General features: G+C 37.7%; 1 protein-coding gene across 6 annotated transcripts in view; it reads right to left on the bottom strand.

Annotated features, from left to right (window-relative positions):
* Window positions 1-20,393, bottom strand: part of GRM1 (glutamate metabotropic receptor 1) — a 429,332-nt gene that overhangs the window by 393,047 nt on the left and 15,892 nt on the right. The gene's annotated exons all lie outside the window — the stretch shown is intronic.

Below are 20,393 nucleotides of genomic sequence, written 5' to 3'. Positions count from 1 at the left end.
AAGGCTGAGAGCTCCAATAGTGAGCCAAAGCCATTGATAGACCACTCCCAGGAAAGGATGATCATACTGCTGTTACAAAGCCATAGACTCTCTGAACCCCTACTCAAGGAATCACAGCTTCTCAGGCCTTTGGACTCATTCAGTCCAACCCCACCTAACAGCTGCATTCTTCCTACAACAAACCAAGAGTCTCAGAAACATATGCCCATAACACTAGGAACCAAACAGGAGAGTCTGGCTTCCACATGAACTAACACTCCTGGAAAATCAGTTGGCAGTATTTGTACATTGTGCTTTTTGAGAATGAGTTAGTTTAGATCACTGTTAAATTAGAAAATGGAATAAATTCCCCAAGCACTAAAGCCCTAGAAATTTCCAGAGAGAGGAGAAAGACTTCTTCCCCTTTGCGCACTGGGAAAAAAAAAAAAAAAAACTTTGTTTCCAGAAATATAGGTATGTTTGTTTGTTTTAATTATTGTACTTTCCTAGACACAGAAAAAGGAAGGCATGGCTTTTTATCATCATTTCCAGGAATACTAAATTTGAAGTTTCTTTTTTAAGAAATGTCAGGTATGCTTTAGAACAAATCAATACGTAGCCATCTTATGTGATAAAATGCTAACCCTGGTTATTTCCTGGAGTTGGAATTATGGATAATTGTCATTGGCTTGATAATACTGTTCTGTATTTCTCAGTTTTCGTGGAAAGCATATATTTAATTTTTTAAAAAGCCACACAGAATAATCTGAAAAGATTCATGTTAAAAGATTAATAGTGATAAATCTTTACACTTTGTTTCAGCAGGAATAGGAAATGCCGTCTTCACACTCTCACAACATCTCCCTCTGTCTGTCCTTCTACAAGTCAAACAGGAGCGAGCTTTGGAGTGGACACACATGTCTGCATTTGAAGAGAACTGATAAAGAAGACCCAGGATACATTTATTTTACTCTTTCCTGAGGTAGCGATAGGCTGAGCTATGTGGTCCTCCCAATTGACTAGGGCAGGTGTGTTGGATACAATCTAGTTCAAGGACCTGATTTGTTTAAGACACTGTCTGGTTTATGGTTATAGAGTCTTTGCCTTTATTTACATTTCCCTTACTCATTTAAATAGGCATTCAAATGCTGACAATATCCAGACCAAAAGCCCTAATAGTGTAGACAAAAAGCCACAATGTAGCACCTCTTTATACAAATTATATAGCAGTCAGACACCTGGGCTTTGGAATAAGACTGACCCTGTGTCTGAAAATTTTTACCTGTGTGACTCAGAAAAACATTTTCCATCTTTCAGAATAATAAAGTACTTTCTTCATAGGGTTATTGGGAGGACCAAATGAAGTAATGTACATAAAACACTCAGCACAGTACACGGCAGACAATAAATTCTCAATCAATGGTGCTAGTATCATTACTATTTTTCAATAATAATAATAAACACCTAAATTATATTAACATTTATGAAAATAATGTGGTGGGTCAGATGGGGAGGGGGGCAGGAAGATTAAAAGCTAAGCAACTAATAGCCCATAAACATATGAGCATCAGTTGCACCATAAAGATTAGTTTTTTTTCAGCACATTCAAAAAGTACCTGAACCTAGCCCAGGTTCCAGAATATAGTAACCTGAGAACAACTGCAATTCACTTCCTATGCCTGCTGTAACAAAGTGCAAACCACATGTCTTAAACAACAGAAATTTGTTGTCTTACAGTTTCGGAGACCAGAAGTTCAAGATCAAGATGGCAGCAGGAGTGGTTCCTGGTGAGGACTGGGAGAAACAATCTGTTCCAGGCCTCTCTGCTAGTTTCCAGTAGTTTGCTGACACTCTTGGGTATTTCTTGTCTTATAGGTACTCCATTCAGTCTCTACCTTCATCTTCACATGGTATTTTCCCTGCTTGCCTGTCTCTCTCTATGCCTGATTTCCCGTTTTTATAAGGACATCAGTCATATTGCGTTAGTGCCCATCTTAATGATCTCATTTTAACGTGGTTCCCTCTATAATGACCCTGTTGCCAGCTGAAGTCACATCCTGAGAAACTGGGCATTAAGATGCAAACTTTTTGGGGAGGCCACAATTCAACCCCAAACAAGAACAGATGGTAAAAATGAGAATTACATTTGAAAAAATTTTGGAAAGTATTTATTTTAATATAGTTTCTTTTCTTGAGCAACTCAAAACACAAGAGAAAATACATTGTAAACTCTACAGTCCAACACCTGTGCCAAGATGGGATTATTATGGCAGGCAGAACTTGTATCTCTATAAACATAGAGCATAGTTGGTTTTTAAATATTTCTTTCTTAGAAAAATAGGAAGCCAAAAGATTCTAGCATTATGGCCAGCACAAATGCCTATTAGATTACCTTTTAACAGAACCACTATTTGATTGTTCATTCAACATGTGTTAATCAAGCACTTATTTTGTGCTTAACCTCATTCCAGACCTTACAAAGGAGGAAATCTAAAGTAAGGTACATGCTGTAAGGAGTTTTTTTTACCAACATGTGAAGATATAAATTATTTTCTTTTTTATAGTCCTTAAGAGTTGATGGGACGTGGTCCCTAATGAATCTAGAATGTGTGCTCTCTAAGGCTGATTTCCAGGAATGTCATTACAGAGTGAAATAAAGTGTGATCTTGTAATATCACCAAGAGTGGCATCACAGCTAGGTGGTGAGTGGAAATATGCCTATCACATGCCATTTTTCACATGTGAGACAATTTACATTTTCACTCAACTGCTGTCCCCAAGGTTACAACTATTCTTCCAGATTAAGGTTTGGCTCCCATGAGTATGGGCAATAACCCTCAGTTCAATGAGTACAAGAATGAATTCACCCCAATAAATACCACGGAGAAATATGCTGCAAAAGGCACAGAACACAACCTCCCCATATGCAGAAGTGAATCAAAGTTACCCGTGCACGATGCCAGAGGGGATGGCAGCTTGGGGTGACAGGTGGCACGCCTCTCCGCCAAGTAGAAGGCGTTGCTCCTGGCAGTTTTTTTTTTTTTTAAGTGAGGCATGCGACCTAAGTAGTGGCATTTCACAGCTGAGAAACCAGCTTGTAATATGCCTTTTGCTTCACTGAGAGGCGGGCCACATGTCCACATAGACTCCAAGTCTAGCTGCAAAACATTGCAATACATTCGCCTATATTCTTCTTACCACCAAATATTTATATTGCTATGGGAATGTAAATGGGCTGCATGATTAATGACATTTTTTCAGACAAACAAAGAAGATGGCTTCCCTGCAAAGGTGTCACTTTCTAGCACAAATGTTACAAGGAAGAAAAAAGGACCAGAAAATGAGTGGGCGGGAAGAGTTAAAAATAAGTACCTATTTATCGGTCTTCAGTAGAAATTTACAAAAGAGAGTCCACTTTGTTTTGACTAAATTAGCAGATGGAAGACAAGTTCAAACTCTGACGTTCTCAGCACTCTGACATCTGGGTCTACTTTTCCAATAAATTCTTTCTCAACTCCCTTTAGGCAAGTTCTGCCTCAGACAAATTAACCATTTCACCATTCCCTGTGTATCTGTTAGCATTTTATTCGGAGCCCTTATTTATACGACTTCCTTCATGGGAAATTCCTTTTCCATCTAGCTCTTCCCTTGCATGGCTAGCTAACATCTAAGACCAGACTCTAATGCTACTTATTCCAAAATACCTGACTAATGTCCCCCATCTAGAAGTAACGTCCTCCTCTCTTGAACCTCCACACCCTCTCTTGATCCACATCCAACCATACACGTAGGTGGCAAAAATTATTTCTTTACCTTTCCTTCTGGACTATAAGCAATGGTAGGAACTACAGAGTATCCATAAAGTCTGGAGGATGCATAGATAATATTATTTCATCACATAATCACACACACACACACACACACACACACACACACACACACACGCTGCTATAAATATAACATCAGTATCATTTCTGATGGCTATTTGCCTATGTTAGCACCCTTGATGGACATCTGCAGTCTGGATTCATTCTTGATACCTGATGCCCAACATACTGCTGGGTGATTAGTGGGACCTGCATTTGTCAAATAAATGAATTAACTGGTTGACTCATTGATAAGAAACTAAGGCTTGCCCTTCAAGCCCACATAGAATGACTAAGGGTGGAGGAAAATCAGAGACTAGAAAGAGAATATGAAGAGATAAAGGCAAATGATTTGGAGATGCTTCAGGGTTTATAGAGAGCAAAAGCCAAACTACAAGGAAAAGTCTTCTTATCGTAATGAGCTGTGTGTAACCTCAGGTAAGTCACCTAGCCTCATTTTTTTTTCTAAATCAAGGACTTAGATAAATATTTCCTCCAACACGAAAACTATCATTCTAAATAAATACTAAATAGAAGTGACTGCTTATAATGTTTGGGGAAAAGCAGAGGTCGGGAGGCAGTTATTAATAATTAAAATGAGAATATAATAATATAAGCTATAATACAATATACTGCAACTAGCTATATTTATGTAAAACTTTACAGTTTCAGGGCACCTGGGTGGTTCAGTTGGTTAAGCATCTGACTTCAGCTCAGGTCATGATCTCACAGCTTGTGAGTTTGAGCCCACGTTGGGCTCTGTGCTAACAGCTCAGGGCCTGGAAGCCTGCTTCGGATTCTCTCTCTCTCTCTCTCTCTCTCTCTCTCTCTCTCTCTGCCGCTCTCCCACTTGTTCTCTCTCTGTGTCTCAAAAATAAATAAATAAACATTAAAAAAAGCTTTACAGTTTCAACAGCACCTCCATAATAGTTCATTTGGTCCTCACAGGAGGCTGGGAGGAAAGTATGACAGACCCTTTACAGATGAGAAGACAGGCTTTAAGTGGTCTGGTGACTTGTCCAGAGTCACAAGGAATAGCTGATGGGGGAATAAGACAAACCCAGTTCGTCCCACTCAGTACACTTCCCACTGGATGTTGGGCACTAAAGTCTAAGGAGACTATTGTTACGCAACATCAATATTCATAAAAAGAAGGGGCGCCTGGGTGGTACAGTGGGTTAAGCATCGGACTCTTTTGATCTTGGCTCAGGTCATCATTGAGCTCAGATCATCGAGCTCTGCACTGGTGGTGTGGAGCCTGCTTGGGATTCTGTCTCTCTCTCTCTGTCCCTCCCCTGCTTGCTGTCATTCTCTCTAAAAATAAATAAAAATAAACTAAAAAATCATAAAAAGGAAGAAAATGAAAAAATATAACCATTTGAGAGTTTTCATTGACAGTAAGTGTAGTCGTTCTTCCTCAATTATTAGAAAGGTAAAGGTAAAGAAGAATATTAATTAAGAAGAGTTTGCCCACAAAATATGCAATTAATTGGATGTTTTCTTTAGTCCACCAGTGTAAGAAAAAAGCAAATAAAAAAATATAAAGAATTTAGCAAAAAATAAACCAACAAGCAAACATTTCCAAGGTTTTTGGTTCTCAAATTTGAATAGTCTACTATCTTGTTTCATTTACATTTATGGTGCTAGCAATGAAAATTAATGCAAAATACTGCAAGCTCTTAAATCATCAAACCCTTTACTAAGGCAGGAAGAGGGATTGGGACAAAAGCCCTCTGTACATAATTCAATTAAACTAATATTTATTGAATGTCTACTGTGTGCAAGGCACTGTTTCGATTGCTGGGGATACGTCAGTGAACAAAACAGAACTAAGATTCCCATTAATCGCAATACTACATTTGGCAAGTAATGTAAGAAATGAATAGATAAATGTCTTTGGTGTAATTTTTTAAACATGCACATTTTAAAACCAATTTTTTGCCTATTTCAGGAGCATAGAACATTGCCTTGAGACATGTGTAAATGACTCTGAAGGAAATAATTCATAAGTGTGTGAGAAGGCATATGCAGTGTACTATCACAAGAAAGACACTATCAGAAGGAGCTTCCCCAATTTCTACCCAAACTGTGGCCCATGGACCACCTGAGAGCCTAGAAGAAATGCAGACTCTCAGGTCCATCCCAGGGCTGGAATCTGCAACCTATCGAGTTCCCAGGTGATTTCGTACACGTATGAAGGTTGAGATGCACTAGTCTAGTACATCTCTTTGCACCTAAGACAGCCTAAAAATAAACTGCTGAAAGGGAGAACATAAGCACTTCAAAAATTAATCACTCGCTCCATAATTTTTTTCATTTTCAAGCAGTTGTTTCTTTTCAAATAAAATTTTACTTTTAAAATGACAGATCGGGGCACCTGGGTGGCTCAGTCGGTTGAGCCTCCAACTTCGACTCAGGTCACCATCTCGTGGTCGGTGAGTTCGAGCCCCACATCGGGCTCTAGGCTAATGGCTCGGAGCCTGGAGCCTGCTTCCGATTCTGTGTCTCCCTCTCTCTCTGCCCCTCCCCCGTTCATGCTCTGTCTCTCCCTGTCTCAAAAATAAATAAACGTTAAAAAATATATATATTATTAAAATGACAGATCAAGGAGATTACATACTAACCTTTCCTTCGGTGTGTGTCAACATTGAAAAAAAATGAAATTTGCCTTTTCACTGTTCAAATCTGGCATTTCAAGCCAAAAACAAGGGGTAAGTTGTCTATCATATGTACCAGTGCACAAGGGTCTCTCTCCAGGCTCTGTGATTTCACAACCATCGTGACTAACAGAAGTAGGAGACAGAAGGTGTCTTTCAGGTGCTTAGTTTGCCAAGCAATTATGGTCTGGAAGACATATGATAAAAACATTAGGAAAAGCTAGGAAGCGGGTGGAAGGCAAGCTCTCTCTCCATTTGTCACGAAACAGTCACTCGAAAATGGATTTATTTTTCCCTAAAGATAAAAAAGGGAGAACAGGGAAGGAGGCTGTTGGAAATTCACAGAGACGCAGCAGCCCTGCTCAGTGTTGACCATGGTAAAGAGAATATTTCACCCACACATATACCCTGCCAACACTGGGCAAAACATCCCAGCATAGCCGCATATGACTCTAGAATGTACTAAAGAAGGAAAAGACAGCCATGGCAGAGCTTCTATGAGCCACGGAAGGCCTTTTTCACTAATCTAAAGGAGTATGATTCTCTTCTGGTATGTGATCAAAGCTCAAAGACTCTTCTACCATACTAAATACAAAGGAAATTTTTCTTCCATCTTCAACTGTGAGTATAACATAAACTCCTCCTCTTCCACAGTTTTAAAAAACCTCTCAGCCTGTCATTACCCTCTGCTTCATCACATAGAGAAACTTCAGCAGGGATCTATACCTACAGTAGGGTCACTTCCATTTACCTATACGTTAATGTCCTCACTCTTCTTAAAATGGATTTGAGGCAACTTATAATTATATAAAGTATTAAATAATGCTGTTGAAGATGAAGAAGCTAATATCTACGCATGTACACTAAACATTTTTTTTGTAATCAAGCATCAGATTTACCTTTGAGATTCCTGGTAGGAAAAGAGAAGAATGGAAAACACAATTCTCTCATTACCAGTTAAGTTGAAACATGTCAGTTCTTCAAGACAGATAAATGATTTCATGATATTAAAGTCTACAAAGAATTGTTAAAAATGGACTTTATAAAAAAAATATTTTCTACAAATCTTTGAAAATTATAAGGCATTATTTACATTTCCAATACTCGTTCTGACTTTTAAGAAATAAACAGAGACAGTATTAAAACACTACCTAGAAAAAGCAGTTCTTCAAGGAGAGCAAACAAAGTCAGGGATGTAGTTTTCTGAAAAGATAATTTCATCTGGCCTTGTGATAGGAGCTGGACAAAGGATAATCCGTGGCTATAATCTTTGGCAAGCACCTGGTAGCCTATGTAATTAACTAAAAGAATATTCTAGTGCTTTGGACATTGGGCCAGCAGGTGGCCAAGTTAATGAGGTGCTGAGAAAGATGGGACTCCTCACATGTATCTTGGGACTGTACACTTCTGAATGGAGAGAATATCAAAACAGTAGGCAATCACACTGCTAGAAATACATGGTTTCCTATCTCTGGTGGGTCCTTTAAGTATTTGTCCTGTTTGTTTTTGAACTTCTCCATTTCCTTTTCCTTCTCCCTTACTGAATAGTTGAGAAAACAGAGGATACCAAATATTATTTCTCTTCTCCTCTTTCCCAAACTTAATTGTATCACCACCCAGAAGAAAGACTTTTCCTATTCAGTGTGGCCCAGCCACAATTCCTTCTTGCCTCCTCAGAAACTCTGCTTCAGTTATCCTCCAATTCTCCTTTTCTACCACTGTTTTCCATCAGTTTTTAAAACTGCTTCACGCTTTCTCATCCTAGAAAATGTTTTCACTTAGAAGTACATCTCGGTCTAGCTACCGTCCTCTCTCTCACCTTCCCTTCTCAGTCTCCAGAAACGATGCAACATACTTGCAGCCTCCACTTCCTCCTGGCCTCTGCCCTTCTAATGGGTTTAGAAATGAAGAGATGAATAAGTCATGGGAATGAAAAGTGCAGCACAGGCAATACAGTCAGTGGTACTGTCATAGTGTTGTATGGTGACCGATGGCAGCTACCCTTGTGGTGAGCGAGCACAGCATAACACAGATCGGTCACATCATCATGCTGTGTACCTGAAACTAATGTGACATTGTGTATCCACTATACTCAGATACAAAAAATTAAAAGAAAACGTAAATAATTAACCTGAAAAGTTTTTGTACCAGAAAATAGGGAGTTTTCAAAAAATGAGGGTACATGCCAAAAGAATACAAAAGCCAGCTTGTCAGTTTAGTACCAAAACAAATAACGATGATGATTAATAATAGACTAAAATGCACTGAATAAAATAGGAATCCATAAGTTCATACTCACATAAATAAATGGATGAATAAATCAAAAGTTTGATGATTAACAGGATATTTACAGAGTTTCAAAGCACCTTCCCATAAAATATTCATTAATTACAAACTTTACAGTGGAGAAGACTGAGAGATACCATATTAATCCAGTGATCAAAATTAACATCATCAATAATGGGAAAAATTTAAATCATATACCTTTTAGCAGTGCAGTGACAGGAATGCAACATTGCTTCTGGAATATTCCTAATGAAGAGGTATACCTTACATCTAATCATGAGGAAACATCAGTAAAACAAAACTGAGGGACATTTTAGAAAATAATTGGACTTGTGGGGTACCTGGGTGGCTCAGTCGGTTAAGCAACCGACTCTTGATTTCGGCTCAGGTCATGATCTCATGGTTTGTGAGATCTAGCCCAGCATTTGGGGTTCTGTGCTGACAGTGTGGAGCCTGCTTGGTGTTCTCTCTCTCTCTCTCTCTCTCTCTCTCTCTCTCTCTCTGTCTGCCCCATCCCAGCTCTCTCGCTCTCTCTCTTAAAATAAATAAACTTGGGGCGCCTGGGTGGCGCAGTCGGTTAAGCGTCCGACTTCAGCCAGGTCACGATCTCGCGGTCCGTGAGTTCGAGCCCCGAGTCAGGCTCTGGGCTGATGGCTCAGAGCCTGGAGCCTGTTTCCGACTCTGTGTCTCCCTCTCTCTCTCTGCCCCTCCCCCGTTCATGCTCTGTCTCTCTCTGTCCCAAAAATAAATAAACGTTGAAAAAAAAATTTTAAATAAATAAACTTTAAGAAAAAATAAAATAAATTAATAATAAAATAATTGGACTTGTTATCTGCAAAACTGTCAAGATCATGAAGTCAAGGAAAGACTGAGGAACTACTCCAAACTGAAAGAGATTAAGAGACACGACTAATTCTATACTAGATCCTGTTGCTACAAAAGACTTTATTGGGACAACAAGTAAAACTCAAACAGGGTCTGAGAGTTAAATGGTAGTAATGTGTCACTGTTAATCTCCTGGTTTTGGTGGTTGTATTTTGGTTAAGTTTAAGGGTATCCTTGTTTATAAAAAATCACATTAAAGTACTCAGACTTTGGGGGGAAAATGAGAGAGATTCTTGGGGAGGCAGACTCTAGGAGGAAGTGGAGGCTACTGGTACAGAGCACTGTTTCCATAACCCTCCTTTCCCCGTCAGCTTTGTGGTTCCCTTCCTGGAAATCTCTCCTCCCTTGGCTGCCATAATGTCTCTTGTTTCCTGGTTCTTCCTCTTTCTCCTTCTAGTTTTGTTTGAGTTTTTTTGTTTTGTTTTGTTTTTAATTTGAGAGAGAGAGAGAGCATATGCAAGGAGAGGGGCAGAGAGAGACAGAAAGAGAGACAGAATCTCAAGCAAGCTCGACGCTCAGCCCAGAGTAGGGCTCCATCTCACAAACCTTGAGATCATGACCTGAGCTGAAGTCAAGAGTTCAACTGAGCCACCCAGGCACCGCTCTCCTAGTTTTCTAACTGTTCCTTCTACATCCTTTTTCTGGATCCTCTTTCTCATTTTCACCTTCCTCAAAGTCCTGCCTTTACTGTTTCTTTCACTCCATATCCTCTCCCTTGGTAATCTCATCCACTCTTATGGTTTTAACTACAGCTATTTGCTGACAAATCACAAATCTACCTCCCTTTCTACATCTTTGGCCTATAGGGTCTCCCAACCTTTTTTCCCATAGATACCTCAAATTCAACTACTCTAAAACTCATGTTTTGCCGGTCTATGCTTCCTCTTTTCTCACTATTGAGTTATACAAAATGGAAACGTGGTAGTCATTACTGACTGCCCTTTCTCCTTTATCCTTATAACCAATCATTCACTAAACCCTAATCTCCCTACTAAATTCCTGTCAAATCCATTCTCCTTTCCATCCCAACTGACACTTACTTTAGTAAAGCTCTTATCATTCTTTACTAAATTGATTAATTAAATTGGCTTTTTCTCCACCACTTTCCCAACTATCAATGGCCTATCAACTTGTGTCCTAATTTCCAATCTGACTTCTTTTCTTAAGCCGTCCTCTCCAAAATTTTCAGGGTGCTGTTTTCAAAATATAAATCTGATTGTGTTTCCTCTCTGTTTAAAATCTTTCACTGGCTCACCATGTTTACAAAATAGAATCTAAATTTCTTGGCATGGCAAGCCTGTCCCTTCATGACCTAAGCCTTTCCTCCCTTTACAACCTGATCTTTCCCCAATCCTTTTCCCTGAACATATATTCCAGAATTAGTGACATTTTCAAGTTCCCTGAGCATGCTTTGTTTTCTACATCAATACTTTGACTCATAATCACTCCTGTGTGTCCTGTAATGGTGTGAATTTCAATGTCACATTCTTTGGGAGGCTTCTATGAGATTACTCTCACTTCTTTCTTTGGTCCAGAGAAAAGTAATGACATTTCTCTCTTACCTCTTTATTCATACCTACTCTGATGGTTGCATTTACCAAACTGAATGGTAACCACCACATGATGAACTTCTTGATAGAGGGATTACAGTTCAGCTCTGGTCATTGATGACTATAGCAGAGAGCTTGACCCAGAGAAAGTGTTCACTAAACATCTGTTTAATTACAATAAACATCTGAATGCATATTCTTTTTACCATCAGAATGACACCTGTCAGCCAAAAAGTAAAAATAATAAGGTACACTCATTTATCCAGGAAAATGGGACATTATCTGTTTAAGTTGTTTCCCTGTTCCAATATCCTCATATCACCTTGTATTCCATTCTACTGTAAACAGTTTCTCCTCTTCAACATAGCGTGAGCAATTTGTTTATTGATCTGTTTTGTTCAGCCCTTTGTAATGTACAAATTATAAAATACGTCAGAGCACCACAGAAAACAGAGGAAACTGCCTCAAGTATCCAGCAATAGCTGCAGAACAATCTATACAAGTCTAAATGAAAGCCCTCATCTATAGCCACATGCTATGGATGCAACTGTTATGAAGGAAAAATACAGGAAGCTAAGTGTGCTACTCAAAGTCAGCAAATCAGCAAAATATATCTCTTCTTTATTTGCATACATTCACTACAGAACATTCTTATATTTACTTCACATGGGCTCCCTTAGAATAAGGACATCTTCTTATTTAAGGTTGGAATAGCCTGACAACAACAATAATATCTTACATTTATTTAGCTCTATCTCATCTGTACAATAAACTTAAGGGATTATTTTTGTACATTTTACCCTGATGGCTCTCTAAGCATGGCTAATTTCCTGAAGCCTTTGTTTCCATCCTACCCCTGATCCCTAGAATCGTCTCTAGGCATCCTTTTCTAATCTCATCTCATCCTTATGCACTACACACAACCCCTGGTCACTCGCTGTAGAGATAGTACCATTCAGCCATCTGAGCAAGTGCAATCTCTCACTCTTGATCACAGCCCTCACAGGGATAGAATCCTTTCTTCTTTCATTAAAAAAGATGCCCCTCATTGAAGAGGGCATCTTTTGGGATGAGCACTGGGTGTTGTATGGAAACTAATTTGACAATAAATTTCATATATTAAAAAAAAGAAAAAAAAGATGCCCCTTACTGGCCTTTATTTTTCTGCCAGAAAAAAAATGAAAGCCTCAACTAGAGTTTCATATGGAATGGACATTTCAGGTTGGAATTTCATTGTCTCTAAGATAGGAACTTTATTACAAGATGGTAACAAACATAAATATGGAGACAGAGTTGCATAAATCCTGGGAAGAAGTCAGATCACGTACGAAAACGGCTTTACCCAAGGCTTTCAAGAGAAATGTTAAGAGCAAGTGGGTTGGAAGCAAGAGAGTTTGAAAAGAACAGGCTTCTATTGTTCAGAGTCTTTCTGACCTTTAAGAGTTCAGAGATACAACAGTTCTTGGCAATGCCAAGGTGCCAGACGATGGTCAGAGTAGGTGGGTTGCGGAAGTGAAGGGAAAGGACACAGAATTTATGTCACTGAACTAAGACGATAAGCATCAATGGATCACACATATGAATATTGGAATCATTCGGGAGTATGACAAGAGTCCATATTGAAAGGCAGACTATCAGCAGTAAGAATGAGTTTTCAGTGACAGCAGAGTCTCCCGGAAGCTACTAAATGACAGCAGCAAAGTTGGGAAGAATTTAGCGTGGCTGGATGATATAAACCTCAGAGGAGAGAGGAATGCAGGAGGTTGAATCATATGATTTTGAAACAATCAATCAAATGGGGCACCTGGGTGGCTCAGTCGGTTAAGTATCCTACTCTTGATTTCGGTTCAGGTCATGATCTCATGGTTTTGTGAGTTCGAGTCCCATGTCAGGCTCTGCCCTAATAGCATGGAGCCTGCTTGAGATTCTCTCCCTCTGTCTGCCCTCTCCTGCTCGCACTCACTCGTCCTCAAAAATAAATAATATATTTTTTTAAAAACTTAAAAAAGCAATCAAGCAAACAAACAAATGAGACTTGTTTTGAAAAAATATCTAATACCAAGTTGAATTAGTCCTGGCTTTGTTACTAACACATGTTATAGTCTTGGGCAAGCCATTTTATTTCCCTGGATCTTTTGTTTTCTCATTTATAGCATGAGAAAGAGTCCTAAAATCTATACCACGTGCTATGCTTTTAACCACGAATTTCATGTTTGTCTTATTTTACTAGGCTTTAGGGTCAAAATCTATACCTGATTAACTGATTGCATGTACTTGCTCATTATTCGTCAGCTAAAAAGGGCTGATATCTTAAGAATCTGTCCCTTTGGTGGGAATTTAACAAAAGCAGGTAAAAGCTACTTGTATATTCCATCTCCTTGTTCTCCAAAACACTGTTATGAGGTAAATAATATAGCAGTGATTATCACTCCCATTTTACAAATAAAACTGAGATGAATATATAGTATTTCCAATAGCCTTTCATTCATTTATTTTTTATGATTAAATTTTTGTAACCCATGAGTCTTACAACTACATATATGTCTCTTCTGACAGACTATGGGACCATGAAGGATAATAATTATAGCAATGATAATAATAATCAAAATGTCTTTAATTTATGTATTCTTAGCACCAAGACCAGGGTCTGACACATAATAGAGCGATGTATAAGATGGTCATGTCTTCATTAGAATGCAAAATAAGTTAGTTGGTAATCAAAGAACTGCTCTCCCAAAATCGTTTTTGTTTTTCAGTTGCCAATTTAGGCTTTTGTCAGGATCATTTAGATAACCAGCTCAAATCTTTAATTTCTTGGCCATGAAGTGACCAAAACAGATAATTTTAAAATTGATAAAGGAGAATTTCTACCTGAATCAATAAATTATCTTCATAAAAACATTAACACTATATTTGGTACCACAGTGTCTTAAGCTTAAGAAAGCAAAACTTCCCGTGAGATTGAAGGAAATCAAAATTACAATTTTTCCTGTAAATTTAGATCTTAAGTGTTTTAGACATTCATAGAAAACAATTAGGCATGGGGGCACCTGGGTGGCTCGGTCAGTTGGGCATCCGACTTCAGCTCAGGTCATCATCTTGCAGTCTGTGAGTTCGAGCTCCACATCGGGCTCTGTGCTAACAGCTCAGAGCCTGGAGCCTGCTTTGGATTCTGTGTCTCCCTCTCTCTCTGCCCCTCCCCTACTTATGCTCTGTCTCTATCTGTCTCAAAAATAAATAAAAACATTTAAAAAAAAAAAAAGAAAACAATTAGGCATGAAAAATAAATAGAATAAATAAATAACACCTGAATACATAAGTTACATATATATTTCTGCATAAAAATTTTAATCCAATGATAGGCCTCTCATGGATAAGACAGTCACATCATTTTGCCTTTATATCTCAGCCTGACTCTGGTTTTCAACTATACCTTCTCTGAAAACCTTCTCCTACTGAGATGTTGCTTCCAATCTAATATCAGAACCCATTAACAATGAGTTGCTTTTTCAGTGGTTTTAGGTATTCAGGAAACTATTCTGTCCTCCACTGTGGTTTCCCACCCCTCTGTGGTCTTACTATGGGGCATGCTGAAAATACAGCTTCTGACAAATTTCTTCAATATGATGCCACTCTAGCCACTACCTAGAAAGTTATTAAAAATCCATACAACAGTCATTGTATATTAGTACCGTAGATCGCTAGGAGAAAAATTTTAGTGACTGAAGAGAAGTGGGAACTGCCAAGCCACATGATGGGGGAAATATAAAATAGGAGTTGCCATCACCATCTACCCTATGCAGGCCAGCTACTTGAAAAATTTATTCCAAAGCTAATGAAGTCACAGAGTGATTGGTGGTATGGCAGAAGAATCAAGAAGAGTTCAATCTTTCTCAAAATAATAAAGATATCTCTTTTTTGTCACCTCAATTCCTTGCACATAATAGCTGTTCACTAAATACTGACTAAATAACTTATAAAAATGGTTTCATAAGGCTAGCCAATATAGTAAAAAAATAACAAATATAGAAACTCAAAAGTATAGTAATCTGGGGACATTTTTTGGTAGGAAAAAAAATGGTTTTATATATTTTTTAAAGTTTATATATTTATTTTTGAGAGAGACAGACAGAGAGAGAGACAGACAGACAGAGAGAAGAGGAGAGAAAGCACAAGCAGGGAAGGGTCAGAGAGAAGGAGAGACTGAATCTTGAGCAAGTTCCACGCCATCAGCACAGAGCCCAATGCAGGGCTCAAACTCACAAACTGAGAGATCATGACCTGAGCCAAGATCAAGATTCAGACACTTAACCTACTGCACCACTCAGGCGCCTCTAAATGGCTTTATATTTTTATTTTTTTTATTTTTTTAATGTTTATTTATTTTTGAGAGAGAGAGAGAGAGAGAGAGAGGGAGAGAGAGAGAGAGAATGAGCAGGGGAGGGACAGAAACAGAGGGAGACATAGAATCCGAAGCAGGCTCCAGGCTCTGAGCTGTCAGCACAGAGCCCGACGTGGGGCTCAAACCCACAAGCTGTGAGGTCATGACCTGAGCTGAAGTCAGATGCCCAACCAACTGAGCCACCCAGGTGCCCCTAAATGGCTTTATATTTTTCAACAGGCTTCAAGATTACCACTGTGTCCCAGCACATGTAGCAACTGATATTCATAATGATTACTTTGTATATTTGAGGAAAGTGTCTATTAAATCCAGCACTCTTTTTAAAAAGTCAGAGAACTATATAGGTTGCAAAGATCAACTTGTAAAATGTTTAAAATATAAAGTATAGGGGCGCCTGGGTGGCGCAGTCGGTTAAGCGTCCGACTTCAGCCAGGTCATGATCTCGCGGTCCGTGAGTTCGAGCCCCGCGTCAGGCTCTGGGCTGATGGCTCAGAGCCTGGAGCCTGTTTCCGATTCTGTGTCTCCCTCTCTCTCTGCCCCTCCCCCATTCATGCTCTGTCTCTCTCTGTCCCAAAAATAAATAAACGTTGAAAAAAAAATTAAAAAAAAAAAAAGAAAAAAAAATTACTCGTATTGATTTATTTATCTATAAAGTAGTACAGTATATAATGGAAAAGCATACTGTCAAGGGAATTCATGAAGACTGAATGACCACCAGAGTCAGCCAGGAAGTAGTTTGCTGGTGATAGACTATGGGACTTTACACTTGACCCTCTCTTACTTAGTCTCAATGTATATAATTAAATCCTGAGGACACAAAGCTGGTCTTATGGTGATGCTAAAATGAATTAAATAATCAAACCCCAGAACTTACTGATAAGGTCAATTTAAGCTAATAATTTTATATTTAAAAGGAAACAAAAAGTAAAGTCTTACTCTCAGATATAATAACAATACCATTATTAATAACTGCTCAAGCGCAAAAAGAAGGAGATACGGCCTAGCAGCAGCACATATGTTTTAGAACACTTTTGGATAAGAACTTATCTCAAATCTACTTGAATTATTTGTGATGATGAAGGAATTAAAAACTAGAATAAATGGGCGAGAGAACTGGTGAGATCCAGCACAAAAGAGAGGATTTACTGATGGCAAATATCACAAGGAAGAGGAATTTAAATTGTTTTGGATGACTCCCAGTGGTTGATGGAGAATTGGTGGAAATTTCAGAAAGTTAGGTCATTATACAGAAAAGCAGACTAGTAGGTGAAATACTGCTTCTGAATTTAAGTCCTATATTCTCTCACTCATATTAGAAATCCTAATCACCAATAGGAAACTCAGAGTATATGGGAACTGCTTCTTGGGAAAGATGTAATTGTGGTGTTTTAAGCATCTTTAATTGATTAACCTAAATAACCTTTGATGACACTGCTGTTCCTTATTTTGTGACAAAATGGAGCAACTATTAAGGTAACTTTTTGTGAAATAGGTTGGAATCAAGATAAGAAAGATATGAAGAAAGTTGCGGGGGCATAGATAGAAAATACAATATTTGGTAGAAATAAAACTCTTATATGTAACTTCATTACCTAAAGTAATAGTTCACTGACTTTGGAGGATTTTCCTCTGATGCCATTGGACTGCTAAAGTAAGTTTTATATCAAATAGAAAAAGGGTTTTAAGAAGAAAAAAGATTTTGAAAAGAAGCCCTCAAAAAGGCCAATTTCATATAAAATGTAAGCAAGCATCAAAAAAAAAAAAGTTCACTACAACGAAAAATGTAACTGTAAACAAAAAAGCACCTTACAGTGAAGGGCACTGTATACCAGCATAATTAAGTCCTTTATAATAACAACACTCCTCTGACACTTAAGACAAGATACTGACACAGAAAGGCTTAAAACAAATGAAAATGTACCCAATCAAAAAAAAAAAAAAAACTTTTTGAAGCTACTTAAAGAATATTCTTTATTGGATTCGTTCAATGCTTTTAATGTAATCAACTAGAATTACATTCAAGTGCTGCCTTCTATAACTTTTTGAAATGATAAATTTGATTCTTGATGGGGAATCTGCATTTCATCACAAGGATAAAATCCAGTGTCCTTGGCCAAGATATTCTTCACAGAAGTAGGCTATTTTTGTATTTTATGCTTAGCATATTTAAAGACACACAGTCCAGGTGAGTAACTTGCTCCAAAATGCACTCAATCTTTATCTGTGAATAAGGCTCCATTGCTTCAGTACCTACCCTTCGACGGATCCTTTTTCAATACTCTCCTCAGTGACTATCCTGAAAATTTTTCTGGAGAGCCTACTGCAGGTAACTTCACGTGTACCAATACTCTTTGATGCCAGGTAAACTGACAGTTGTCATGACCAGAGGTTAAGTGTGGTGCAAATGATGTGGCAGAAGATTGAAAAGTATGTAAAAGAATATTACAACAGAATTCTAGCTGGTTTAGAAAGCAAACAGAAAATATCTCCCAGCTTAACTTTGATATAAAATGAAATAAGAAAGGGTTATAAAAACAGTTGGGGCATTCAAATAATAGGATGCCCCAACTGTGATTGTAAAGTCCATCAAAATTAACCATGGAAATGAAGGTACACTAATCTAGTCACTTAGTACTTTTACTATACGATGCTAGCTTAACTATACGAGCTATTCTTCTAATACTAGCTTAACTATGCTAACTTCTAATTTAAAAAATTATGATGATAAATTTACTACAGAATGGCTAATTTGGAAAGGAGAGGTGAAGGTCACTGGAGGTTCCAGAATTTCTAAGCTCCAAATTGTTAATATCCAAACTGGCCTCTTTCCTGAATAGTGCCCAGATGGCAGAGACAACACTGATATGTGGTCTTAGCTGCTTTTTGACAAGGAACTGTCACCAGTAGGTGACCCCATCAGTCTGAAGGCAGGAAAATTACTAAATGATGCAAGGAAATGCCTGCAGGCCAGTACACCATGGGTCCCTGAGAAGCAGGAGGGCAGAACCTCAGGAAAAATGAATTTTCAGCTGGTGCTTATACAAAAGAGACTGTTACGTTTCTTTGCAGATAGGAGAAAATAAAATCAATTTCATTTCCATACATATTATGTCTAATAAGAATAGGAACAAATTCTCCTTTAGAGGAAATAAGATCATATGTAAAAGGTAGGGGAATGGCGTCATCTCTTGATAATAGACACGAAAGTTAGCTCTGACACTGCTCTATGAACACAACGTAGTCTAGAATCAACTACTACAATAGTATGGAGACATAATCTCTGCCGCACAAAATCAGTCAGAAGGCAGAAAGGAAATAAAGTAATCCAAATTAATATAGGGTGAAATTTTAATATTAGCCCTTCCTGAACAAAATTGGCAAACACAAGTCAAATTAATTTTCCAAAAACATAATTCTACTTGTCAGAAAGCAACCCACTATAAGCAATTATTTTTAGCAAAGTGATGCAACTGAAAAACAAATTGAAGATAGATTGGGATGTCTTTACTCTTCACTACCCCAACATAAAATGATGTTATATTAAAATATGGGAAATAAAACTAGGGTATAAAAGTAATGAACTATTACTTTTGGAAAGAGGAATTTATACTTCTAGTATCTATAAACTATTACCTAGCTCAACGGAGGGAGAATTATTTAATATTTAAATAAATCACATTCTATCTAGATTTTGCCATTCCCTTGTAGAGAGATCTAATGCTGATAATTAACACATCTTTAATTTGTGCTTTCAAGATGTTCCATCTAAGCACCAGAGGAAACTATGTTAAACATTGAAAACGTAGGAAATTAACATTAAACATTAATATGCAAGAGATTAGCATTTGAACCTAAAATTGTTTCTTAAAATAGTTATATGAGATTTTGTTGAAAAAGAGATTTGCCATTCACTATTAAAAATCAAGATTCAGAAATATGAGTCAGCTGTTAAAAGTCACAATATTGCGGCAGAAAGTTTTTCCCCCAAAGGCAAATTCCAAAATTATAATGCATAATTCTACATTGTTTTTGTTTGTTTGTCCTGAAAACTCTGCTCCCTTTATAAATTAAAGCATTGGTTTTCATTAATAATCACCATATAACCACATCAGTAAGAATGCTTTTTAATTTTGAAATCAGAGTTCACACCAGTGGCTGAATATTGTGTAACTGTTGCAAGAACATGAAGTCATGCCTTTCTTTCCTGGCCTTTCTTTTAATAATTTGATATTTAAAAATATGAATGCAGCAATATTCTCAAGATTATCTTCCATATGCTAATATATACATATATACATACACATACATATGTGTGTGTGCACGCGCACGCGTGTGTGTGTGTGTGTGTGTGTGTGAATTGCCGTAGGCAATTAATATTTAATCCAGGTCTCAGTTTCTTTATAGACCTAACAAGGGAGTTAAGAGTAAATGACTCAAAAGTCTCATTTTATCCCCAAATCTGCATAGGCTGAGAGAAGGAGAATAAGGGAAATCTTTAAAAAAAATACTTTGAGAATTCATGTAAGACTCTATAAAAATCAAAGTTTTTAACCTCAAATAAATCTATTTCTTTTTTTAAGCCATTTTACACCTAATTTCTACTATCCTTTTATTAGTAACTGATCTAACTAAATTCTAATGAGCAAAATCATCGTGTTAGAAGAAAAAGACTAGAAACCAAACTCAAATCTAAGAGGTCACCAGTGCTATTTCTCATAAAACAAGATAATTCTTGGGAGGAGTGAGGGCATCTGGATAATTTTAACAT

The sequence above is a fragment of the Leopardus geoffroyi genome, chromosome B2 (assembly GCF_018350155.1).
Source record: "Leopardus geoffroyi isolate Oge1 chromosome B2, O.geoffroyi_Oge1_pat1.0, whole genome shotgun sequence".
NCBI lineage: Eukaryota > Metazoa > Chordata > Mammalia > Carnivora > Felidae > Leopardus > Leopardus geoffroyi.
This window is presented reverse-complemented; position numbering and strand designations above follow the sequence as displayed.